This window comes from Pseudophryne corroboree, chromosome 2 (genome assembly GCF_028390025.1).
Source record: "Pseudophryne corroboree isolate aPseCor3 chromosome 2, aPseCor3.hap2, whole genome shotgun sequence".
NCBI classification, from domain to species: domain Eukaryota; kingdom Metazoa; phylum Chordata; class Amphibia; order Anura; family Myobatrachidae; genus Pseudophryne; species Pseudophryne corroboree.
In genome coordinates this window covers 199093470-199120353 of record NC_086445.1, presented here as the reverse complement: position 1 = coordinate 199120353, position 26884 = coordinate 199093470, and the positions used below count along the sequence as shown (strand labels likewise).

Sequence of the window (26884 nt, the reverse complement as noted above, 5' to 3'; positions counted from 1 at the left end):
AGCCACACCCTTATACACATATATACATACCCACACCTTTATACACATATACTGTAAACACAGCCACACCTTTATACTCATATATACATAGCCACACCCTTATACACATATATTCACAGCCACACCTTTATACGCATATACTGTATACACAGCCACACCTTTATACACATATATACACAGCCACACCGTTATACACATATTTATTTATTATTTATTACCAGTTATTCACACAGCCACACACATACACATTTATACACACAGCCACACACTTATACACACAGCCACACACATATACACTTATAGATGGTTCCCCCTTACCTTTATACATTACATGGCAGCACACCGTAGTATACACAGCAGGCAGTGACTGCACACAGAGCCATGTAGCCCCGCCCCCTGCTCTTACACCTCTCCCTCTCTTTAGTTTCACTTTTGATAGCTTGCACGCTGCAGCTGTCAGTGTCTTCATATTACTGTAGTATGTTCAACTCCAGCTTGCCCAGATGCCCCTATGATTTGCCAATGCCCTAGGCAATTGCCTATATTGCCTATAGCTAGGGCCGGCTCTGCTCTCTGCACATGTTACATCTGCCCCACCTGTAATGTAACATGGTTTTGCCCAGTTCCTTGCTTTTTTGCTTTGCTTGCAAATCTGAATCAGATCTATAGTCCTCTAATTGTGAGTACAAGGTCTAAGTGACTACTGGCAGGGGCTTCTCATGCTTACAGATTCATCTAATTACATATAATGGTAATAGCAGTTTCTGTATAGTAAAACAAAACATATTTATTTAAAAACTAGTTGTATGGACTTGATATAAATTCACTGGGTATCGGGTAAACCTTTGCATACTTTAGGATGGGGTGGATATAGGGGTTTATTTCTACAAGTCACAGTGTTTTACTATTAAGAGAACTGCCCTGTTAAATACTGGGCTTAAAAAATGTAAAGGCATGTGGTGGCTTTTACGGGTCAGGGACTCCAGGTCGACAACAAAAAGGTCGACACATCTTATGTCGACGCCAATTGGTCGACACACTTTAGGTCAACGTGGACAAAGGGTCGACATGGACAAAAGGTCGACAGGAACAAGGTCGACATGGACAAAAGGTCGACATGAGTTTTTTAAGGGTTTTTTTGTGTCGTTTTCTTCGTAGAGTGACCGGGAACCCCAATTCGTGCACCGCGTCCCCTCGCATGGCTCGCTTCGCTTGCCATGTTTCGGGCACGATGCCTTCGCTCCGCTTCGCTCGGCACAGATTACCGTTCCAATCGTAGTCCACGTGGATCGTTAAGTATGAAAAAGTTCCAAAAAAGAAAAAAATTGTGAAAAACTCATGTCGACCTTTTTCCATGTCGACCTTGTTCCTGTCGACCTTTTGTCCATGTCGACATTTTGTCCATGTCGGCCTAAGGTGTGTCGACCAATTGGCGTCGACCTAAGGTATGTCGACCTTTTTGTTGTCGACCTGGAGTCCGGATACCAGCTTTTACTACTGTTTAGTTAATAAACAGCACAGTATTGCACAATTTTGGAAATGTTTTTGCTGTAGGTGCTAGAATAGCCCACTGGGGGGTGCAAGGCTTCTATCACAGCTCTCTGCCCAAAATGTTATGTTCATATAAAATGGAATCTTGGAAAAAGATTGTCCATTTAAAAATAATGCAATAGATCAAATATATTTATTTTCTTTATATTAGAGTAGTAAGGGTCACCACATTTCTAGACAAGAAACAATAACATAAGTTATGGCTTTGTTTGTAAAATAGCTGGAAGCAATGTCAGAGACACATTACTTTTGCAAATTTGTTACTTGTATTTACCATACCTCCCAACTGTCCCGATTTTCGCGGGCCAGTCCTGTTTTTTTGGGATTGTCCCAAAAAAACAGCTCAGAGAGCACTAGGCATGCCCCCTCAGAGATGGTAGAGGGAGGCGTGACTCGCGATCGTGGCTCTGCCGTGAGGCCACGCTTCTTTTCAGACGGGCGCACGCTCCACGCACGACAAGGTCCCGCTTTTTGCTTTAAAGAAGTTGGGAGGTATGATTTACTAATACTTTTTATTCTGGCTTATACCGTAAGAACACTTGGATATTGGTCTCATTCAGATGTGGACGGAATAGTGGTTCATGCAGCATAGTACCGTTGTTCGTTACTTTGGTGTCGATGGTGTCGCAGATGATCTGATACTGAGTCCTAGGATGCAGCTTGGATCAGTAATGCATGCAGGAGGTGTGACTCTACTGCATTAACATGTTAGTGCTATCACTGCTGCGCATTGGCGTTTCTATCATGGGCGCAATGTGTGCAGTACACACGGGTCCCTGGTTGCAGGGGGGGCCCACACCGCACACACTGCACCCATGTTGTTGTTGTTGTATACTTACCTTTCCGGAGTCCCGCGATGGGGGCTGCAGCAAAAAAATCACTCCCAAAATGGCCGCTGCACATGGGCAGTAGGAAATTTGTCTCCGGACCATGGCGGAGCGCCATGTTTCCGGAGACCTGCACAATGCCTGAGGAGGGGGCCCACCCGGAGTCTGCACACGGGCCCTCTCCTCTCATAGGGGGTCATTCCGAGTTGTTCGCTCATTGCCGATTTTCGCTATGCTGCGATTTGTTGCAAAATGCGCATGCGCAAGGCACGCAGGGCGCATGCGCTTAGTTATTTAACAAAAAACTTAGCAGTTTTGCTGTGGATCCTGCGGCGCTTTTCAGTCGCACTGCTGATCGGTGAGTGATTGACAGGAAAGGGGCGTTTCTGGGTGGTAACTGAGCATTTTCCGGGAGTGTGCTAAATAACGCAGGCGTGTCAGGGAAAAATGCGGAAGTGTCTGGAGAAACGGGGGAGTGGCTGGCCGAACGCAGGGCGTGTTTGTGACGTCAAACCAGGAACTAAACGGACTGAGCTGATCGCAATCTGTGAGTAGGTCTGGAGCTACTCAGAAACTGCAAAGAATTATTTATTAGCAATTCTGCTAATCTTTCGTTCACTATTCTGCTAAGCTAAGATACATTCCCAGACGGCGGCGGCCTAGCGTGTGCAATGCTGCTAAAAGCAGCTAGCGAGCGAACAACTCGGAATGAGGGCCATAATACGCCCCTGGTGCTGCTTTTATGTAATCAGCAGCTATAGCAACTCCAACCACATCTGAATCAGGCACATTGGGGGTAATTCCAAGTTGATCGCAGCAGGAAATTTTTTAGCAGTTGGGCAAAACCATGTGCACTGCAGGGGGGGCAGATATAACATGTGCAGAGAAAGATAGATTTGGGTGTGGTGATTTTGCAATCTAAATTGCAGTGTAAAAGTAAAGCAGCCAGTATTTACCCTGCACAGAAACAAAATAACCCACCCAAATCTAACTCTCTCTGCACATGTTATATGTGCCTCCCCTACAGTGCACATGGTTTTGCCCAACTGCTAAAAAATTTCCTGCTGCGATCAACTTGGAATTACCACCAAGGTTTTTACTTTTATTATTTACATCTATATTAACTTCTTCCAAAGCTCACACCTCAAAGTAAAACACATGTAAAATGTTCTAAAGAAATCAGCAGAATGGGCTAAAGTCATACACTTAAATTGAAAACACAGAAATGTAAACTAAAATATATAGGAACCACAAACCAGTCAGATGACAGAATTTTAGTGTCACAAAATATATAACGGTATGTACATCTTTATACAAGCCTATAGACTACTTGGCTACATAGTGATAATAGTGTTATTCAGATGGGCGATTATGGAAGCATCTGTGACCAGAGCTGTGTCTGTGTATGCAGCTGCTAGGATTTACGTTACCACCTGCGGAAGTCTCAGTACAAATCCCGGCATCTGTAATATTTGCATATTTTCGTACAGTAGCTGCGTATGTGGTGACATTAGGGTGATTCAGACCTGATCGCTGCTGTGCATTTTCGTATAGCGGGCGATCATGGATAGACTGCGCATGCACCACAATGCGTAGACACATCAGCAAACAACAACAGGCATCGCCAAACAGCGACAGGCTGGTGCGAAAATTTCGATCGCATGTGCATTCACAAGGTGATTGACAGGAACAGGACGTTTAGTGGGTGGTAACTGACCGTTTTCTGGGAGTGTCAAGGAAAAAGTAGGTCTAAGAATTTTCAGGGAGGTTATGTGACTCCAGACCCGATCAGCCTGTTCTCATGGCACTGTAGGAGTAAGTCCTGGGCTGCGCACACACTGCACACAGCAGAGAAATCATTCAATGGTGAGTTTGGTGCAAATGGATTTGCAGTTGTCCGCTGACTGAAGGCTTTTTAGCAGCTCGACGTACACATGCGATCGCATACATGAACGGCGAATATACACTCCCCTTGTGCGGTGAGTATCTGAACGCAGCACAACAAATTTAGCAGCCCAGCGATCAGGTCTGAATCACCCCCCATGTCCATTGTAATAAATGAACACTAGGTGATTCATCGCGCCCTATGGGCGCTCTTCACACCGTCGTGAGGGAAATTTAGCACAGCTACAATCACTTACACTGACATGCGGGGGGACGCCCAGCACAGTGCATGTCAGGCCGCCCCCCCCCCCCCCGCCACACACACACACACAAGTACAAGAGCATCGCACCGCGGCAATGCTTTTGTACGTGAAGAGTACTCTCCGGACAGCGGCCACAAAACAGCGAGCAAACGCCGCCGTGCCGCCACCTCTTGCCTCTGTCTGTCAATCAGGCAGAGGTGATCGCTAGGCAGCGACAGCCGTCAGCTGTCAGCCATGTACCGGCGCACTGCGGCGCCGGCGCATTTGCAGTTCTGACCTGATCGCTGCACTGCGATGAACTGCATCGAGCGATCAGGTCAGAATGACCCCCATAGGACGCTGCAGTAAAAGGATTTTTTTTCCCTATCTACAGCGCAGAGACTTGCTGCAGATGCAGCGGCATACCCTCCAGCTGGACCTTTTTGGCAGATACAGTACCTTTTTTTTTTTAGGGTCTGTACCGATGTTTGGCTCTCCAAACTTCCATTGAAAATATAGGGAAAGGGGCGTGGCTACGCCACTGTACATGTGATCACGCCCCCTTTTCGAATTTGTAGCAATTTTTATGTGTGTTGGAGGGTGTGTTGCTGCAGATGCAGTGGGCCTATTTTGGGGTGTGGGGCTGGAGATGCAGCTCCATCAGCCCCACTATTAATCCTGCTCTGAGAACACACAGCAGCCAAAGGACAGAGCCTCCCATTGGATGTAACCCATGTGGCAGGGCGTTTCTCGCCCAATCAGCTGTGGACTGGGTGTGATAGACCTGCTGCTAACCCAATGAGAGCTCCTAGCCACGCCCAGCGTTAGCCACACAGTCACAGAGTGACAGATCTGGGCAATTATATAGGAGATTATATAGGAGATGTATGGATAGGCAAATACAGTGGTGCACGGGCTGCGGAAATATAGTGCAGATAGAAGGACCTGTAGATTCTTTACTGCTGTGAGGTTCCGTGTTTCTGTAATCGCAACATAACTGGGACAATCAAGGTTTATGAATTTTGTACAAGAGTTTACACCGTCGGCCAGGGCTTACACCCAGGATATCCGGACTATAGGTCAACAGTGTCTAGAAAGACAGTCAATATGTCAACGCCAGATGGTCGACAGGTACACAAGGTCGACAGGTAAAAGGTAGTCAGGTTCAAATGGTCGACATGACAATGAAATGACAATACATATATGGTCGACATGGTTTTGGGGGGTTTCACGTTTTTTCAACTCGTGCTTCATTGACTATCACAAATCATAACCTTTAGTAACCTTGTGGCGAGCAAAGCGGAGCGAGACACCGTGCCGGAAGCGTTGCAAGCCCACAAGGGAGCGCATTTCAACAAATGGTGGTCACATATGAGAAAAGAATCAGACTGTACCCCAAAAAACTAAATAAAGGGTGTTGACCTTTTGTTCCTCTTGACCTTTTCCATTGTCTACCTTTTACATGTTGACCCTGTGTTACTGTCAGTCTTTTGGCCATGTTGACCATGTGTATGTCGACCAATTGGTGTTGACCTAATGACCCTTTTACCTTAGATCTATGGACCCACAACCATACCCAGTCTTGTCAAGATGGTGTTTTGTGCTATCAACACTGTAACCCCTCTATAAGACTGGCTTGTGCCCCTCCTCATCACCTAAAGGAAGCAATGGCAAATGGCATGGTAATGTGACAGCTGGAGGGTCTGACAGCTCACTGCAATGCAGCCTGAGAAAGAGACTCTAGAAATGCTAGGGATAGGGGGGAAGGGGACTATGATGGAGGTAAGGATATTACTTGTAACTGGAAGCCGTTACAATACCACTAGTCAGGATCACAATGCCAACGCCGGAATCTCGACTAGCGATGAAATGCCGCCGCCGAAATACCGGCGCCACAGGCTATTCTCCCTCTGTGAGTGTCCACGACACCCATAGAGGAAGAATATAACCGTGGGTAGCGCAGCGAGCCACCGTGCCCGCAACGCGGGGATTTCTAGCACTCGCTCTGCTGCCGGTATAATGGTGGCCAGGATGCCACTGTCAGTATACTGAAGGACGGCATCCCAGCCACTAGTACTTCATACTGAACCCCTTGTGACCACCTAAAAGACAGATTTGTAATATTTGTTCTCATGCAAAAAATAGCCAACCCACACTTGTAGTGTCCTTGCCACAACTCATTCTTCTCAACGTAATTTAAATCTAGGCTGGGCCCAAAATCTAATCAGGCACTCCGCAATTGGCTTTGTCTATATTTAAAAGGACTGTGGGTCAGGGCGGAGAACACACGTGTGTAAGTATACTTCTGCCAACATCGTATTTGTAAAAATCAGGACACAAAGCTGTGCTGTCCGGACTGCCTCCCCGAACCACTTTCACTGATGTAGTCCCCTGGCCCTGCACCTGACAGCGCTGCTACAAGAACGAGATTCACCACTTCTCTAAAGGCTGCTTTGGCTGCCTAGATAATATACCATGCTAACCACTGCTCTGCTTGTGCCCCCCTGATTCCTCTAATTCTGAGGCCCAGTAACAGAGCTTTTATTGCATTTCCAAAATCTGATACGTATGGGTGATATAATGTTGTATTCATGTTTCAGTAAAGAAGAATCTATCTACTTTACATAATTCATTCTAGAACAGATTATATTACCTGGTTTGTCATGTTCAGTCACCTTATTTAATTCACGATCAATATCTGTTTAAAAAAAACAAATATACTGAAAATAAGTAAATCATTAATATTGACAGATGGCAATGTAATATTAGGTCTATACAAAAATAAGCAATTCAGTCATATTCACTCTAACAATACCATCATATTATAGTAAGGGGAGTAGCGTGGATGGTGAAAGTGGGGCTTGTACTCTACGTGCCATGTTACTGTAATGCCATAGACTATGTTTTACTACTCCCACTGCGCAATGACTAGACAGCGCACAGGGGTGCAGTTTCATGATGAGTCGCCTCAGCCAAAATTCAGCAGCGTGAGCATGTGCGGGTGTATGCAGCCAAAATAGGACACTTCTGATCTACAATGGAAGGTACTGTATCTCTGTGTACAGGTGATTGCCACTTTATTACTTTCATACCTTAGTGCACATCTACATTTTGCTTAATAGACTAAAATGGGGAGTCTTAAATTGCATACATCAAAACATACAATAATGCACAGAAGACACAAAACTCTGGGCAGAGTTCCATATGAATAGCTATGCAATGCTGCTAAAAGCAGCTAGCGAGCGAACAACTCGGAATGAGGGCCATAATACGCCCCTGGTGCTGCTTTTATGTAATCAGCAGCTATAGCAACTCCAACCACATCTGAATCAGGCACATTGGGGGTAATTCCAAGTTGATCGCAGCAGGAATTCTGTTAGCAATTGGGCAAAACCATGTGCACTGCAGGGGGGGCAGGTATAACATGTGCAGAGAGAGTTAGATTTGGGTGTGGTGAGTTCAATCTGCAATCTAATTTGCAGTGTAAAAATAAAGCAGCCAGTATTTACCCTGCACAGAAATAAAATAACCCACCCAAATCTAAAGGGCCATACACACTGGCCGATCCGCCGCCGAGCTGCCCGACAGCGGATACGGCCGACGAGCGACCCGGCGGCAGGGGGGGCAGTGACGGGGGGAGTGAAGTTTCTTCACTCCCCCCGTCACGCGGCTCCATTGAAGTGCAGGCAAATATGGACAAGATCGTCCATATTGGCCTGCATGCACAGCCGACGAGGGACCAGCGATGAACGAGCGTGGGGCCGTGCATCGTTCATCGCTGGAGCCTCCACACTGAAAGATATGAACGAGTTCTCGTTCATTTATGAACGAGATCGTTCATATCTTTCAAACAAATCGGCCAGTGTGTAGGGCCTATAACTCTTTCTGCACATGTTATATCTGCCACACCTGCAGTGCACATGGTTTTGCCCAATTGCTATCAAAAATCCTGCTGCGATCAACTTGGAATTACCCCCATTGTTTTTACTTTTATTATTTACATCTATATTAACTTCTTCCAAAGCTCACACCTCAAAGTAAAACACATGTAAAATGTTCTAAAGAAATCAGCAGAATGGGCTAAAGCATACACTTAAATTGAAAACACAGAAATGTAAACTAAAATATATAGGAACCACAAACCAGTCAGATGACAGAATTTTAGTATCACAAAATATATTACGGTATGTACATCTTTATACAAGCCTATAGACTACTTGGCTACATAGTGATAATAATGTTATTCAGAGGGGCGATTATGGAAGCATCTGTGACCAGAGCTGTGTCTGTGTATGCAGCTGCTAGGATTTACGTTACCACCTGCGGAAGTCTCAGTACAAATCCCGGCATCTGTAATATTTGCATATTTTCGTACAGTAGCTGCGTATGTGGTGACATTAGGGTACAACTCTGAGTCATGGGGTGATTCAGACCTGATCGCTGCTGTGCGTTTTCGCATAGCGGGCGATCATGGATAGACTGCGCATGCACCACAATGCGTACACACATCAGCAAGCAACAACAGGCATCGCCAAACAGCGACAGGCTGGTGCGAAAATTTCGATCGCATGTGCATTCACAAGGTGATTGACAGGAACAGGACGTTTTGTGGGTGGTAACTGACCGTTTTCTGGGAGTGTCAAGGAAAAAGTAGGTCCAAGAATTTTCAGGGAGGGTGTGTGACTCCAGACCCGATCAGCCTGTTCTCATGGCACTGTAGGAGTAAGTCCTGGGCTGCGCACAAACTGCACACAGCAGAGAAATCATTCAATGGTGAGTTTGGTGCAAATGGATTTGCAGTTGTCCGCTGACTGAAGGCTTTTTAGCAGCTCGACGTACACATGCGATCGCATACATGAACGGCAAATATACACTCCCCTTGTGCGGTGAGTATCTGAACGCAGCACAACAAATTTAGCAGCCCAGCGATCAGGTCTGAATCACCCCCCATGTCCATTGTCATAAATGAACACTAGGTGATTCATCGCGCCCTATGGGCGCTCTTCACACCGTCGTGAGGGACTATGCCCCCTTAACCCTTGCACGCTCTTGTGGCGTGCAATAGTTGTATTATATGGAGTATTACCTCCAATCATAATTGTGTGAGTGGTTAAATATTGCACGGACAAAGGGCATGCGATGGTTAAGGGGTCGTAGCCCCTTGCAACGGCGTGAACAGCGCACGCAGGGCCTGATGAATCACCTAGTAGGTGCTGTGGTTGGGGGAGTGGCGGGTGCGGGGGAGACGCAGATAGGGGAAGGTGGCCGGGGGTACCACGGGTGGAGGAGGGGTGGTGTGGGTGGGGGAGGGGCTGGTGCGGTGGTGGGGGAGGGGCAGGTGCCACGGGTGGGGCGGGTGCAGGGGTGCTGCAGGTGGGGGAGGGGGTCCGGAGCCACTGTGGATGGTGGAGGAAGGGTGTGCGGGTGCCGCGGATGGAGCCCGGAGGTACTGCGAGTGGGGGAGGTGCAGGTAATGCTTCTCCTGCTTCTCCTCCTGGAAGCAGCAGCCAATAACTATTGTTAGCGCCAGTGTCCCAATGCACCGCATTACAGGGAAGAAAATGCACTCAATGAACTACAGCTCCCAGCAGCCCTTAGCGCCTGAATGCTTTGGCGCTAAGGGTTGCTGGAAGCTGTAGTTTATTTAGTGCGTATACTTTCCTGTAATGCGGCACCATGGCACACCGGCGCTAACAATAGTGACTGGCTGGCAGAACTAACTGACTCGCTGAATCAATGTAAAAGGTGAGAGTGCTGTGCAGTGTCAGTGTCAGCGTCCCGACATTAGCCTCCGTGATATCACCCACTCTATCCGTTACATTAGCCATCTCGGGGCTTCCAGGCCGGCCGGCCAGGTGCTGTGTTGCGGAGTCAGGGCCTCTGGGGATATGTGCGCTGCTGTGGCGGGGAGGCACTTCTGTGACATCACGCGCAGAGGAGTCTCCGGGGCTCAGAGAGTATGCGGTGCTGGGAGGGCTATGAAAGCATTCCGCTGCGCCGCTTTCATACACATCTATGCCGGTGGCCGCAGCAGCTTTTGTACCACGTGCGCCGCGGCTAGGGAGTGGGGATTGTTGATGCCGGAGGGGGCAGGCGGACTGGCAACAGGACATAGGGGGTCATTGCTGATCGTAGCTGTGCTAAATTTAGCACAGCTACAATCACTTACACTGACATGCGGGGGGACGCCCAGCACAGTGCAAGTCCGCCCCGCATGTCAGGCCGCCCCCCCCACACACACACACAAGTACAATGCTTTTGTACGTGAAGAGTACTGTCCGGACAGCGGCCACAAAACAGCGAGCAAACGCCGCCGTGCCGCCACCTCTTGCCTCTGCCTGTCAATCAGGCAGAGGTGATCGCTAGGCAACGACAGCCGTCAGCTGTCAGCCATGTACCGGGCCGGCGCACTGCGGCGCCGGCGCATTTGCAGTTCTGACCTGATCGCTGCACTGCGATGAACTGCATCGAGCGATCAGGTCAGAATGACCCCCATAGGACGCTGCAGTAAAAGGATTTTTTTCCCCTATCTACAGCGCAGAGACTTGCTGCAGATGCAGTGGCATACCCTCCAGCTGTACCATTTTTTGGCAGATACAGTACCTTTTTTTTTAGGGTCTGTACCGATGTTTGGCTCTCCAAACTTCCATTGAAAATATAGGGAAAGGGGCGTGGCTACGCCACTGTACATGTGGCCACGCCCCCTTTTCGAATTTGCAGCAATTTTTATGTGTAAATTGTTGGAGGGTGTGTTGCTGCAGATGCAGTGGGCCTATTTTGGGGTGTGGGGCTGGAGATGCAGCTCCATCAGCCCCACTGTTAATCCTGCTCTGAGAACACACAGCAGCCAAAGGACAGAGCCTCCCATTGGATGTAACCCGTGTGGGAGGGCGTTTCTCGCCCAATCAGCTGTGGACTGGGTGTGATAGACCTGCTGCTAACCCAATGAGAGCTCCTAGCCACGCCCAGCGTTAGCCACACAGTCACAGAGTGACAGATCTGGGCAATTATATAGGAGATTATATAGGAGATGTATGGAAAGGCAAATACAGTGGTGCACGGGCTGCGGAAATATAGTGCAGATAGAAGGACCTGTAGATTCTTTACTGCTGTGAGGTTCCGTGTTTCTGTAATCGCAACATAACTGGGACAATCAAGGTTTATGAATTTTGTACAAGAGTTTACACCGTCGGCCAGGGCTTACACCCAGGGTGTCACGATCCGGGTATGTGGACGCCATTATTTACCTTTCAGGTGTCTCCTAAGGTTGTCCCAGCGTCCTAGGCCCGGTTCCCTCCTATGTGGCTAGCATCCATACGTCATGTCTCATCTCTGCTGATCCGTGGATATTGCCTTTCTAATGCCCAGGCGACTGGCATGGCGTCACCTGCAGCGGGGCCTCGGGCATCATCTCCATATTCTCAACGCATTACAAGGAATGTGGCACTCCTCACCTACTGCGGCCGCGGCCGTCCGAGCTGAAGGTTTGAGACGCAAGTCGGCGTTCTCTGTGTTCACCGCCGCCATTACAGAGGAATCTCCATGTGGTGTTACAAACAAGGTTTCCCTCCACTGGCCGGTATGGGCGCAGCCATCTTAGTTTCAGTCACATGATCCTGACCTCCAATCCATAGCTCCGCTGGAGTCTGCCTAATTGGTCATCCAATCCCGGTATACCTAAGGGTATAAAGGGACTGAGCCTGCACTATGAAATCGTCAGTGCTTTGGTTGTCAAACCCTGTTTCCAGTCTCTCTCTCCTGTGATTGTTTTGTTCCAGGTTTCCAGCTCCTGTCTCCAGCTACCACTAAGAGACCCACACCAGCTTACCACCTTGCGGTGCAGCCTGACTCTGCAGTCGTCTATGACTACTCCAGCTTCCAGCTACAGATCCATCTGCTTCCAGCGGTCAGCTTCCAGCAGTGATCAACTACCTTAAAGTGCCGGTGCTTCTCCAGCGGATACCTACATATCATCGGTACCCGCAAACCATCGGTACCCGTATATCATCATTTCCCATATCTACGCTCCCTAGCTTCATTCTACTACCTGGCTGGTTCCATCCAGCATCCACTCCATGTTTTCAACACCTGGCTGGTTCCATCCAGCATCCACAGCAGTCACCTCAACTACAGTGTTACCAGCTTCCAGTGATACATCTGCTGGTGTGTTCCTTGGCTACTCTCACTACTACGGACGGGTCTGGTAAGGACATTCCATCTCTGGGACATTAAGAACTGTACCTTATCCTACCAGTACCCTGTGGCTCTTGCCAAGCTTATAGTGATCCAGGAACTGTTTCATTTTAACTACTGCATATCTCTATTCATTTACCACTGCTGTGAATACATGGAGTTCTGTTAATAAACTTTTATTGACTTTTAAATCCTGGTTGTCATGGTCACGCCTTCGGGCAATCTTCCTACACCGTACTTACATGTCTAGGGGTCTGATTAAACCTCCCAAGTTTAGTTTCACCTCAGCCCCTACAACTGAGGCTTCCTCCCGTCAGCTCAGGCCCTCAGTTGTGACAGTAAGCACTGACCATATGAATCCAGCCGGAGACCAGGATCAAGCGGCCAGGCCGATGCAAGAACTGGCAGCCAGACTCGAACATCAGGAGGCTGCACAGGGCCACATTATCCGCTGTCTCCAGGATCTCTCTACTCGGCTGGATGGGATCCAAACGACTCTCCGTGGATCAGGGGCGTCCGGTGCGTCCACCACAGTGACACCAGTTGTGACCCCACCTACCTTACCCATTTCTGCTCCACGTCTTCATCTTCCAACGCCAACTAAATTTGATGGATCTCCAAGATCTTGCAGGGGATTTCTCAATCAATGTGAAATTCATTTCGAGCTACAACCTGGCAGTTTCCCCAGTGATCGCACTAAGATTGCTTATATTATTTCCCTCCTTAGTGGCTCAGCCCTTGATTGGGCATCACCTTTATGGGAGAAGTCTGATACCCTGTTGTCCTCATATACTGACTTTGTAACAACATTCAGGCGCTTCTTCGACGAGCCAGGCCGTGTAACTTCAGCTTCTTCTGAGATTCTCCATTTACGCCAGGGAACACGTACTGTGGGACAGTACCTAATACAGTTCAAGATCCTGGCATCCGAACTGGCATGGAACGACGAAGCCCTGTATGCTGCATTCTGGCATGGTTTATCTGAACGCATCAAGGACGAATTAGCTACCAGAGACTTGCCCTCTAAGTTGGATGAGCTAATATCTCTTTGTACAAAATTTGATCTACGGTTCAGAGAAAGAGCAACTGAGCGGGGAAGGTCATCTATCCCAAAACCTTCTGCACCTCCTCCTCGTCAACCGTCTCCGTCCAAAGATGAGCCCATGCAAATTGGTCGTTCCCGTCTATCTCCAGCTGAGCGCCGAAGACGTCTTTCTGAGTCCCTATGTCTTTATTGTGCAGCTCCGTCTCATGCAATCAATGCCTGTCCCAAACGTCCGGGAAACTTCAAGTCCTAGCCCGCCAAGGAGAGGGCCGGCTGGGAGTAATGTTCTCCTCTCCATCTCCTCATGATTGTAATCTCCCAGTTTCGCTTCAAATCGCTCAACGTTATAGGAACGTCATTGCCCTCCTAGATTCCGGAGCAGCTGGGAATTTCATAACTGAAGCATATGTTAAACGGTGGTCCCTACCCACTGAGAGACTTTCCTTGTCCATTTCTTTGACTGCCGTGGATGGCAGTAAGATTTTTGACGCCGTTATTTCTTCAAGAACTCTACCAGTCCGTCTGAGAGTTGGAGTTCTCCATTCAGAATTTATTTCTTTCCTAGTGATTCCAAGAGCCACACATCCAGTGGTTTTGGGCCTTCCATGGCTTCGTCTCCATAACCCATCAATTGACTGGACGACTACTCAAATCCTGGAATGAGGTCCTTCCTGTACTGAGACCTGTTTGTCCAAAGTGCTTCCTGTTTGTTCTTCCTCCTCCAAGTCATTGGATGTTCCACCTCCTCCGTATCAAGATTACACGGACATGTTCAGTAAAGCTTCTGCTGATATCCTTCCTCCTCATAGGGAATGGGACTGTCCAATCGATCTCATCCCAGGGAAGGTTCCACCTCGATGCCGATCCTATCCGTTGTCTTTACCAGAAACGCATTCAATGGGAGAATATATTAAGGAGAATCTGGCGAAGGGTTTCATTCGACCTTCTTCCTCCCCAGCTGGCCCAGGTTTCTTCTTCGTTAAGAAGAAAGACGGTGGCCTGCGGCCATGCATCGACTACAGAGGCTTAAACGACATCACCGTCAAGAACCGATATCCTTTACCCTTGATTACAGAACTCTTCGATAGAGTCAGCGGAACAACCATCTTTACGAAATTACATTTGAGGGGTGCCTACAACCTCATCCGGATCCGAGAGGGTGACGAGTGGAAGACCGTCTTTAACACCCGTGATGGACATTATGAGTACCTCGTCATGCCTTTCGGATTAAGTAACGCTCCAGCTGTCTTCCAGCATTTCGTGAACGAGATCTTCAGAGACATCTTATATCGTCATGTCGTGGTTTATCTAGACGATGTACTTATCTTTGCCAATAATCTGGAGGAACATCGTTTCTGGGTAAAGGAAGTTCTGTCCCGTCTCCGTGTCAATCATCTCTATTGCAAATTGGTGAAGTGTGTTTTTGAAGTCAAATCCATTCCGTTTCTAGGCTACATTGTGTCCGGTTCCGGACTGGAAATGGATCCTGAGAAATTACAAGCAATCCAGAATTGGCCGATACCTTTAACCCTCAAATGGGTCCAGAGGTTTTTAGGATTCGCCAATTATTACAGAAAGTTTACAGAGACTTTTCCACCATTGTGGCGCCTATCACTGCGTTAACCAAGAAGGGTGCTAATCCGTCCAAGTGGTCTGAAGAAGCTATGCAAGCCTTTCATCTGTTAAAGCAATGATTCATCTCTGCTCCGGTTTTGAAACAGCCCGACATTAACTCTCCTTTCATCCTAGAGGTGGATGCCTCTTCCGTTGGAGTAGGGGCGGTACTTTCCCAGAGAGCTAAAGATGGTCATCTACATCCTTGCAGCTTCTTCTCTCTGAAGTTTTCTCCAGCTGAGCGCAACTATGCCATTGGCGATCAGGAGTTGCTGGCAATCAAACTCGCTCTGGAAGAGTGGAGATACCTGCTGGAGGGAGCTTCTCATTCGATCACCATACTTACCGATCACAAGAATCTTTTGTACTTGAAAGGCGCACAATGTCTTAATCCTCGCCAGGCCACATGGGCACTTTTCTTTTCCAGGTTCGACTTTAAACTCCAGTTCTGTCCGGGCTCTCAGAATCGTAAGGCCGATGCCCTTTCCCGCTCTTGGGAGCAAGAAAATGAGTCGGAGTCTTCTGACAAGCATCCTATTATTAATCCGTTGGCATTCTCCACGGTAAGGATGGACTCTACGCCCCCACCAGGGAAAAGTTTTGTGAAGCCGGTGTTAAGAAAGAAGCTCATGCATTGGGCACATGCTTCCCGTTTTGCCGGACATACAGGCATTCAGAAAACCCTTGAGTTTATCTCTAGGTCTTATTGGTGGCCAACTCTGAAGAAGGACGTCGTGGAGTTTAATGCTTCTTGCCCAAAGTGTGCCCAACACAAAGTCTCCCGCCAGTCGCCTGTGGGGCAACTGGTTCCATTATCTGTTCCCCGTTGACCGTGGACCCATTTGTCGATGGACTTTGTTACAGACCTGCCTATGTGCAACAAATTTAATACCATCTGGGTAGTGGTTGACCGGTTTACCAAGATGGCACATTTCATTCCTCTCACCGGTCTTCCGTCAGCTTCCAAGTTGGCTCAAGTATTCATTCAAGAGATCTTCCGATTACAGGTCTTCCCGAGGAAATCATCTCTGATAGAGGAGTACAATTTGTAGCCAAATTTTGGCGAAGTTTGTGTCAAGCCCTCCAAGTCAAATTAAAGTTCTCTACAGCTTACCATCCTCAGACCAATGGTCAAACTGAGATGGTGAATCAGGACTTAGAGGCCTTCCTCCGCATCTATGTGTCTTCCTCTCAAGATGACTGGGTTCAACTCCTTCCCTGGGCCGAGTTCAGCCATAACAACCAATATCATTCCTCATCTTCTTCAACACCATTCTTCATCAACTATGGATTGCACCCTAAAGTTCCAGAATTCCAGCCGCTTCCAGCGACTTCTGTACCAGCAGTTGATATCACCTTGCGCCAGTTTTCAAATAACTGGAAAAATGTCCGAGCGGCTCTGCTCAAAGCATCATTCAGATACAAGAAGTTTGCAGATAAGAAGCGTAGGGCAGTTCCTGCTCTCAAAGAGGGTGATCGTGTGTGGTTGGCGTCACCTGCCAGCGGGGCCTCGGGCATCATCTCCATATTCTCAACGCATTACAAGGAATGTGGCACTCCTCACCTACTGCGGCCGCGGCCGTCCGAGCTGAAGGTTTGAGACGCAAGTCGGCGTTCTCTGTGTTCACCGCCGCCATTACAGAGGAATCTCCATGTGGTGTTACAAACAAGGTTTCCCTCCACTGGCCGGTATGGGGGCAGCCATCTTAGTTTCAGTCACATGATCCTGGCCTCCAATCCATAGCTCCGCTGGAGTCTGCCTAATTGGTCATCCAATCCCGGTATACCTAAGGGTATAAAGGGACTGAGCCTGCATTAGGAAATCGTCAGTGCTTTGGTTGTCAAACCCTGTTTCCCGTCTCTCTCTCCTGTGATTGTTTTGTTCCAGGTTTCCAGCTCCTGTCTCCAGCTACCACTAAGAGACCTGCACCAGCTTACCACCTTGCGGTGCAGCCTGACTCTGCAGTCGTCTATGACTACTCCAGCTTCCAGCTACAGATCCATCTGCTTCCAGCGGTCAGCTTCCAGCAGTGATCAACTACCTTAAAGTGCCGGTGCTTCTCCAGCGGATACCTACATATCATCGGTACCCGCAAACCATCGGTACCCGTATATCATCATTTCCCATATCTACGCTCCCTAGCTTCATTCTACTACCTGGCTGGTTCCATCCAGCATCCACTCCATGTTTTCAACACCTGGCTGGTTCCATCCAGCATCCACAGCAGTCACCTCAACTACAGTGTTACCAGCTTCCAGTGATACATCTGCTGGTGTGTTCCTTGGCTACTCTCACTACTACGGACAGGTCTGGTAAGGACATTCCATCTCTGGGACATTAAGAACTGTACCTTATCCTACCAGTACCCTGTGGCTCTTGCCAAGCTTATAGTGATCCAGGAACTGTTTCATTTTAACTACTGCATATCTCTATTCATTTACCACTGCTGTGAATACATGGAGTTCTGTTAATAAACTTTTATTGACTTTTAAATCCTGGTTGTCATGGTCACGCCTTCGGGCAATCTTCCTACACCGTACTTATATGTCTAGGGGTCTGATTAAACCTCCCAAGTTTAGTTTCACCTCAGCCCCTACAACTGAGGCTTCCTCCCATCAGCTCAGGCCCTCAGTTGTGACACAGGGTATCCGGACTATAGGTCAACAGTGTCTAGAAAGACAGTCAATATGTCAACGCCATATGGTCGACAGGTAAAAGGTAGTCAGGTTCAAATGGTCGACATGACAATGAAATGACAATACATATATGGTCGACATGGTTTTGGGGGGTTTCACGTTTTTTCAACTCGTGCTTCATTGACTATCACAAATCATAACCTTTAGTAACCTTGTGGCGAGCAAAGCTGAGCGAGACACCGTGCCGGAAGCGTTGCAAGCCCACAAGGGAGCGCATTTCAACAAATGGTGGTCACATATGAGAAAAGAATCAGACTGTGCCCCAAAAAACTAAATAAAGGGTGTTGACCTTTTGTTCCTCTTGACCTTTTCCATTGTCTACCTTTTACATGTTGACCCTGCTTTGGCTGCCTAGATAATATACCATGCTAACCACTGCTCTGCTTGTGCCCCCCTGATTCCTCTAATTCTGAGGCCCAGTAACAGAGCTTTTATTGCATTTCCAAAATCTGATACGTATGGGTGATATAATGTTGTATTCATGTTTCAGTAAAGAAGAATCTATCTACTTTACATAATTCATTCTAGAACAGATTATATTACCTGGTTTGTCATGTTCAGTCACCTTATTTAATTCACGATCAATATCTGTTTAAAAAAAACAAATATACTGAAAATAAGTAAATCATTAATATTGACAGATGGCAATGTAATATTAGGTCTATACAAAAATAAGCAATTCAGTCATATTCACTCTAACAATACCATCATATTATAGTAAGGGGAGTAGCGTGGATGGTGAAAGTGGGGCTTGTACTCTAGGTGCCATGTTCCTGTAATACCATAGACTATGTTTTACTCCTCCCACTGCGCAATGACTAGACAGCGCACAGGGGTGCAGTTTCATGATGAGTCGCCTCAGCCAAAAGGCAGCAGCGTGAGCATGTGCGGGTGTATGCAGCCAAAATAGGACACTTCTGATCTACAATGGAAGGTACTGTATCTCTGTGTACAGGTGATTGCCACTTTATTACTTTCATACCTTAGTGCACATCTACATTTTGCTTAATAGACTAAAATGGGGAGTCTTAAATTGCATACATCAAAACATACAATAATGCACAGAAGACACAAAACTCTGGGCAGAGTTCCATATGAATAGCTATGTGTTATGAGCTGCAAATAAAAGGCCCGTAGCTCCCCTTCACTCCCCGCTAGAACAGCCACAGATAGCATAAACCTGTCCGGCTCCAAGTGCAGCGATTCGCAGGCGTTTAGGGGGCGGGGCCTAATGTCGGGAAGTACCCGCTCCCATCAGAGACCACTGCTGGAGTCAGGTAGTTCTCACTCCCCCTCCCTTTCTCTCCCCGACACTCTCTCTCTCTTTTACTCCTCTCTTTTTCTTTCTCCATCTCTCTCCCCCACTCTTCCTGACACTGTCTGTCTGTCTCTCTCTCTGACACTCTCTCTCTCCCTGGTAGGGTTGCCACGTCATCCCTTTAATTCTGAACACATTAATTACGGGTATGGGTCATTAGGTCGACCACTATTGGTCGACATGCATTAGGTCAACAGGGTTTTTAGGCCAACATGTTGTAGGTCGATGTGACAACAGGTTGCCATGAGATTTTTATTTTTTTTATGTTGTTTTCTTTGTAGAGTAACCGGGAACCCCAATTAGTGCACCGAGTCCGCTCGCCATACTTCGGGCAAGGTGCCTCGCTCCGCTGCCGCTGCGCTCGGCACAGGTTACCATTCCCAGTTGTAGTCCATGTGGATCGTAAAGTATGAAAAAGTAAAAAAAAATGAAAAGAATTGTGAAAAACTCATGTTGACCTTTTGTCATGTCGACCTAGAACATGTCGACCTAGGGACCATGTCAACCTAGAAACCCTGTCGACCTTATGCATGTCGACCAATAGTGGTCAGCCTAATGACCATGGGAGTCATTCCGAGTTGATCGCTCGCTGCTGTTTTTCACAGCGCAGCGAACAGGTTACTACTGCGCATGCGTATGCACCGCAATGCGCAGAAGCGTCTTATGGATACAAAGCGGATCATTGCTGGACGATGGATTTAATGAAGAATCCATTCGTACAGCCGATCGCAAGGAGATTGACAGGAAGAGGGCGATTGTGGGTGTCAACTGACCGTTTTCAGGAAGTGTTTGGAAAAACGCAGGCGTGTCCAAGCATTTGCAGGGCGGGTGTCTGATGTCAATTCCGGGACCGGACAGGCTGAAGTGATCGCAAGGGCTGAGTAAGTCCAGAGCTACTCAGAAACTGCAAATAACTTTTTCGTCCCTCTCGGCTGCACATGCGTTCGCACACTTGCAAAGCAAAAATACACTCCCTCGTGGGTGGCGACTATGCATTTGCACGGCTACTAAATGTAGCTAGCGAGCGATCAATTCGGAATGACCCCCCATATCCCTTAATTACACAGGTTCTGTGGCTGGCTGACTTCAAGACTCCATTTCACCTGGTTTTAATCAGCCACAGAACCTGTGTAATTAATATGTGTCCAGAATTAAAGGGATGAGGTGGCAACCCTACTCTCTGGGCCTAATTCAGATCTGTTCGCTGGGCTGGGCTTTTTGCTGCCCTGCGATCAGATAGTCGCCACCTACATTGGTATGGTAAAATTGCTGTGCAAGTGTCCTTTCCTATGTGTTGCAGAGCTGCACAAAAATCAGTTTGTGCAGTCTCTGCGCAACCCAGGACTTGCCTGTTGTAGCCGTCCGACGTGCCTGCTCATTGCGGTGCATACACATGCACAGTTCAGAACTGATCGCCTGCTGTGCGAAAACACACAGCAGCGATTACATTTGAATTAGGCCCCCTGACAGACTATCTCACTATCTCTTCCTGACATTGGGGGTAATTCCAAGTTGATCGCAGCAGGATTTTTGTTAGCAATTGGGCAAAACCATGGGGGTCATTCCAAGTTGTTCGCTCGTTATTTTTTTCTCGCAACGGAGCGATTAGTCGCTAATGCGCATGCGCAATGTCCGCAGTGCGACTACGCCAAGTAAATTTGCTATGCAGTTAGGTATTTTACTCACGGCATTACGAGGTTTTTTTCTTCGTTCTGGTGATCGTAATGTGATTGACAGGAAGTGGGTGTTTCTGGGCGGAAACAGGCCGTTTTATGGGAGTGTGTGAAAAAACGCTACAGTTTCTGGGAAAAACGCGGGAGTGGCTGGAGAAACGGAGGAGTGTCTGGGCGAACGCTGGGTGTGTTTGTGACGTCAAACCAGGAACGACAAGCACTGAACTGATCGCAGATGCCGAGTAAGTCTGGAGCTACTCAGAAACTGCTAAGAAGTGTCTATTCGCAATTCTGCTAATCTTTCGTTCGCAATTTTGATAAGCTAAGATTCACTCCCAGTAGGCGGCGGCTTAGCGTGTGCAAAGCTGCTAAAAGCAGCTTGCGAGCGAACAACTCGGAATGACCCCCCATGTGCACTGCAGGGGAGGCAGATATAACATGTGCAGAGAGAGTTAGATTTGGGTGGGGTGTGTTCAATCTGCAATCTAATTTGCAGTGTAAAAATAAAGCAGCCAGTATTTACCCTGCACAGAAATAAAATAACCCACCCAAATCTAACTCTTCTGCACATGTTATATCTGCCTCCCCTGCAGTGCACATGGTTTTGCCCAATTGCTATCAAAAATCCTGCTGCGATCAACTTGGAATTACCCCCATTGTCTTTCTCTTTATCTCTCTCTCTCTCTACCTGACACAGTCTCTCTCCATGATGCTGTTTCTCTCTCTCCCTGACACTGTCTCTCTCTCTCTCCCCGACACTGTCTCTCTCGCTCCCTGATACTCTCTCTCTTCCTGACTCTCTCTCTACCTGACACCCTCTATCTCGTTCTGTCTTTCTCTCCCACACTCTCTCTCTCTCTCTCTAGCTCTCTCTCTCCCTCTCGCTCAACTTTCTCTCTTGCTCCTCCCCCTTCTCTTTCTCTGACACCCTCTCTCTCCGATGCTCTCCCTCTCCCTAACACTGTCTCTCTCTCTCTCTCTCTCTCTCTTTCCCTCCCTCTCTCTCTCTGACTCTTTCTCCCCGATACTCTCTTTCTCACTCTCTACCTGACTCTCTATTTCTGACAGCGTCTCTCTCTTGTTCTCTCTCTCCCTCTCGATCATGAGATTCAGAGAAATGGTTAATTGGTGGGGGGAATTACTTCTTCCCATCTTTAGAGTAAGGTCACTGCTATCAAGCTCCATGGAATGGTGGTACACTGTGTCTTCTTCTGTCTCTGTACATTATGGGGGAGATTCAAATGTTTGAATAGTCAGTTGGGAGTCTGTTTTTTCCTATCTAATAGACAGGAAAAAACAGACACCAACTGACTTTTCAAACATTTGAATATCCCCCTATGAGTTGCCACCTGATGGCAGGAATCACTGATCATGAGAAGTCCCCATCAGAGAAGAGTTCGGGAGTTTGTATTTCCTCAGATATGAGAAGAAGAGGTACACACTTACAGATCTCACTGTACGATATGAACGTTCTCGTTCATTAATGAACGAGAACTCGTTCATATCGTGGAGTGTGTAGGCACCAATGATTAATGATGCGCGGCCCCGCGCTCGTTCATCATTGGTGCTGGGTCGCTTATACATGCAGGCCAATATAGACAATCGCGTACATATCAGCATGCACAGCTATGGAGCCGGGTGACGGGGGGAGTGAAGAAACTTCACTCCCCCCGTCACCTTCCCCTCACCCGGTGGGTCGCCCGTTGGCGTATCCGCCGTCTGGCAGCTCAGCTGTGAATCGCCGAGTGTGTAGAGCCCATTAGCTGTTTCAGCAGTGTTGTGTTAGTTTGTCATTGTTTATTTCATTGCTAAAAAAGTTTAATAAAAATAAAAACCTGCTGCACCCTTCTTATTCCATCCAGCAGCCTAGCTTGTAGGTTACATGGTTAATATGGAGTAACTGAGTCACCAATGCTTTATTCTTGGGGACATTTAAATCCTTTGAACTTTGGATGAACATTGGAGACAAAACATCATTCAGAAAGTCCTCTTTCAGGTCCATAAAGACTACGGGGGTCATTCCGAGTTGATTGTAGCTGTGCAAAATTTAGCACAGCTACGATCATCTTTCCTGACATGCGGGGGGACGCCAAGCACGGGTCTAGTCCGCCCCGCATGTCAGTCCGGCCCTTCGTCGCAGAAGTGCAAAGGCATCGCACAGCGGCGATGCCTTTGCACTTCAGGAGTAACTCCCGGCCAGCGCAGCTTTAGCGTGCTGGCCGGGAGCTACTCCTCGCTCCCTGGCCCGCAGCGGCTGTGTATGACGTCACGCATCTGCTGCGGCCCGCCGCCCATTCGGTCCGGCCACGCCTACGTTGGCCGGACCGCGCCTACGAAACGCCGCCCTTTTGCCCCCTCCCGCCCATCGATCGCCTCTGCCTGTCAATCAGGCAGAGGCGATCGCTATCCTGCTACGGCCTTCGGCCGTCTGGCATGCGCCGGCGCACTACGGCGCCAGTGCATGCGCAGCAGAGACCTGGTCGCTCTGCTGTGTTAAAACGCAGCGAGCAAACGGGTCCGAATGACCCCCTACATTAATAACTGGATTTTAACATGTGACCACAGAATAAAGGTAAAGAGCAGGATCTACCAGAGGATCGCGGTACATCCCGCCACTTATCACACTGATACTAGTCGCATATGTACTAACATATGGGATTAGTATTGCAGAGGTCAGTTCTCCTGATAAGAGCTGACCTTTGCGATGCGCTGCTGCTGCTGGACTTCTGGGTCTATGACCCGGGAATCCATCTGCGCGTGCGCATACCAGCGGTGGCTGCAGGGGATGCTGGGATGGTTCCGTGACGGAACCCTCTCCACATCACATTGCGGAAGAAGCCCCATAGACTTCTACAGGGTGAAAACGGGGGTTTTACCACATTTTCACTTTAGTACATCCAGTCCAAAGAGAGGAGAAAAGTATTTTGATAAGAACAAACTATAGATTAATAAGCAATTTATATTATGATTCGTATACAGTGTATACCTGTCCTGAAATTCTTTCTTCCTCCAAACCAATAATGTCTTTATTTGCCTCATGTCAGCAGGGTGTGCCCAACAGGAATGCTTTGTCCTGCTAGCAGACATTATTAGTGTTGTGGATTTGAGCACAAGTCACCTCTACTTGTTACCAACTTACTCAAGCTCTTCTTGGGTTGTCATTTACATCAGTCAGTGTTGTTACTAGAGGCTTGGCGGCTCCTGGCAAACATTCAATGTGGGCCCCCTATTTGATTTCTATGAACCCATAGGATTACATGTGCAGCTGTAACTGTGTTGGTACTAACAGAGCCAAACAGGGAACTGTCAGACGAGGAGAGAGCTGTACAGAATGCTGGTCAGGGTCACCCCCAGGGGACAGAAACACCAACGGGCAGCCACAGGTAAGCAGCAGGCAGTGTGTGTGGGTGGGCAGAGTGACCCAGCAGGCCGCGACTTCGGCCCTATCCAGACGCAGACGTTCAGACGCCAGAGCTCTGTAGGCACCCTTAACCTTGTGGCCCTGGACATTTGCCAGTCTCGCCACCCTGTAATTACGTCACTGTCTCACATCATATTACACCATGGGGGTAATTCCAAGTTGATCGCAGCAGGATTTTTGTTAGCAGTTGGGCAAAACCATGTGCACTGCAGGGGAGGCAGATATATTAACATTTGCAGAGAGAGTTAGATATGGGCAGGTTATATTGTTTCTGTGCAGGGTAAATACTGGCTGCTTTATTTTTACACTGCAAATTAGATTTCAGATTGAACTCACCCCACCCAAATCTAACTCTCTCTGCACATGTTATATCTGCCTCCCCTGCAGTGCACATGGTTTTGCCCAATTGCTAACAAAAATCCTGCTGCGATCAACTTGGAATTACCCCCTATGTTTGAATATTATTGCAAATGCTGATATTTTAGCAAGTACTTAAATTTTTGTATACATTTAACAAATAATTGTGTCTTACAGTTGCAAATGGAGTAATCCTTGCAGCAGTCCCCAAATCTTTCACAGTGACTGTTGCACTGACAGCTGTAAGACTTGTTTAGCTTTTGTCCACATCGATTCTTGCAGGAGTCCTCACATTCTGCAGAGAAGAAAAACACACCGACCATTGTTATCTTAATCTGGAGAGAGCGTTGGTTTAGAAGTGCTTGGTCCAAAAAAAAATAATCACAATTTGATCTTACATTTGGGCTGATTGCATTTCCCATTAAAGTGTGGGAAATGCGATTAGGATTCAAACCAGATGTTTCTATAGGATGTAGTTGGCATCCTGACATACGGGATTCCAGCGGTCAGAAAACCGGCGCCGAAATCCCGACAGCTATCAGAATGCCGATGCCGGAAACCAGACAGCCAGAATCCCGAACGTAAGTATGCTGGGGAGGGTTAGGGTTAGGCTGCGGGAGGGGAGGGTTAAGGTGAGTTTAGTTGAGCGCAGGTTTGGACTGGCCCACAGGGGTACAGGGGAAACCTCCGGTGGGTCCTGCTCTCAGAGGGCCCATCCCCTCTTCTAAGGATCAGGTTCCAGACTATGCACTTGAATTATACATTATACAGTACATATGTTACATTATACTGCACAGGACTGCATTCCCTTGGTGGGCCCTTCATGCCCCAGTCTGACACCGGTTGAGCTCCACTGTCTGGATTATAGGAAGTCCGGATACCAGTGTCAGTTTTCTGACCGCCGGCATCCTGGCAGCCAGCATCCCGTACCCAACCCGACTCTATGTATGATATCTCACTGTCAGACAGAATTTTATAAATGATCTGTCCTGGCAGGAGACTATTGATAAATAGCGTCAAAATAACATATTGGTTTGCTGCAGAAAGTGGCGATAAGAGAAGTTCTGTAATGTTGGAGACTTGTGAACATTAGAAAATAGGGGATCTGGTCCGGATGTCGGCAGTCGGAATCCTGACAATGTGGTCATAATGCCGACGCTAGAACTCCAACAGCGGACGCAATGCCGATGCCCGAATCCCAACAACCGGCATCCCAATCATAAGTATGCCGTCTACTGTTAGTGTCAGCCAGCGCACGGGGAGAGTTAGGGTTAGGATGCGGGGAAGAGAGGAGCAGTTTTAGGCACCACCAGGGAGGGTTAGGGTTAAGGTGGGTACACACTATTAGATATATCTGCAGATCAATTGATCTGCAGATATATCTATGTACGGATCGGGCAGTGTGCTGTGCATACACACAGCCCGATCCGTCGGGGGACTGACGTCATGAACTGGGCGCCCAGTTCACCTGTCAATCACCGCCGGCCGCCGCAGCATGTGTACGGGCAGTCGGACGACCGCCCCGTACACACACAGCGACGCGCCAATATATCGTTAGATATATTGGCTGTCGGCTGTGCTGCGCGGCCGACGCGATACGTCTGTGAACGACGGAGTTCACAGACGTATCGCCCGTACACACTGGCCGACGGTCCCGCAATGTATCGGCCGTTCAAGAGAACGGCCGATACATCGACCAGTGTGTACGGGCCTTTAGACTGCCAGGGAGGGTTAGGGGGTAAAGGGTAAGGGTGAGTATACTGACCTAGCTCAGGATTCTCTCTATCGGGATGCAACTTTCTTCTGGTCTAGTAAACCCCAAATTCCTCTATGCTAGATATTTTTAAATACATAATTTTATGTGTTTAAAAATACTAAGCCCTTTCTTACACATTCTAGTTTGTATGAATATTGATTAACAAGACACTAATCCACCAACAGCTCTGTTAATCTACGAAACAAACAATATTTTGTCACTGTTATGCCCAGTGTCTATCATTTTACACAATGTAATGTGATGATAATAATGTGCTCAAGCAGAAGAGCAAACCTATTACACCTC

The 26884-nt window shown here is 47.9% G+C and overlaps 1 protein-coding gene and 1 long non-coding RNA gene across 2 annotated transcripts in view; both read right to left on the bottom strand.

The window, feature by feature from the left end:
* Positions 1–418, bottom strand: part of ENDOU (endonuclease, poly(U) specific) — a 48087-nt gene extending 47669 nt beyond the window's left edge. The window contains exon 1 of the mRNA XM_063952217.1: positions 319–418. The gene's annotated coding sequence lies outside the window, so the exon portion shown is untranslated. The remainder of the gene's footprint in view (positions 1–318) is intronic.
* A 6742-nt stretch (positions 419–7160) lies between these two features.
* Positions 7161–25102, bottom strand: LOC135008663 (uncharacterized). The gene is made up of 3 exons (XR_010208321.1): positions 24998–25102; positions 18597–18641; positions 7161–7202 (listed from the first exon to the last, which is right to left on the bottom strand). It is a non-coding gene; the product is annotated as an uncharacterized LOC135008663 (long non-coding RNA).
* Positions 25103–26884: the final 1782 nt, after the last annotated feature.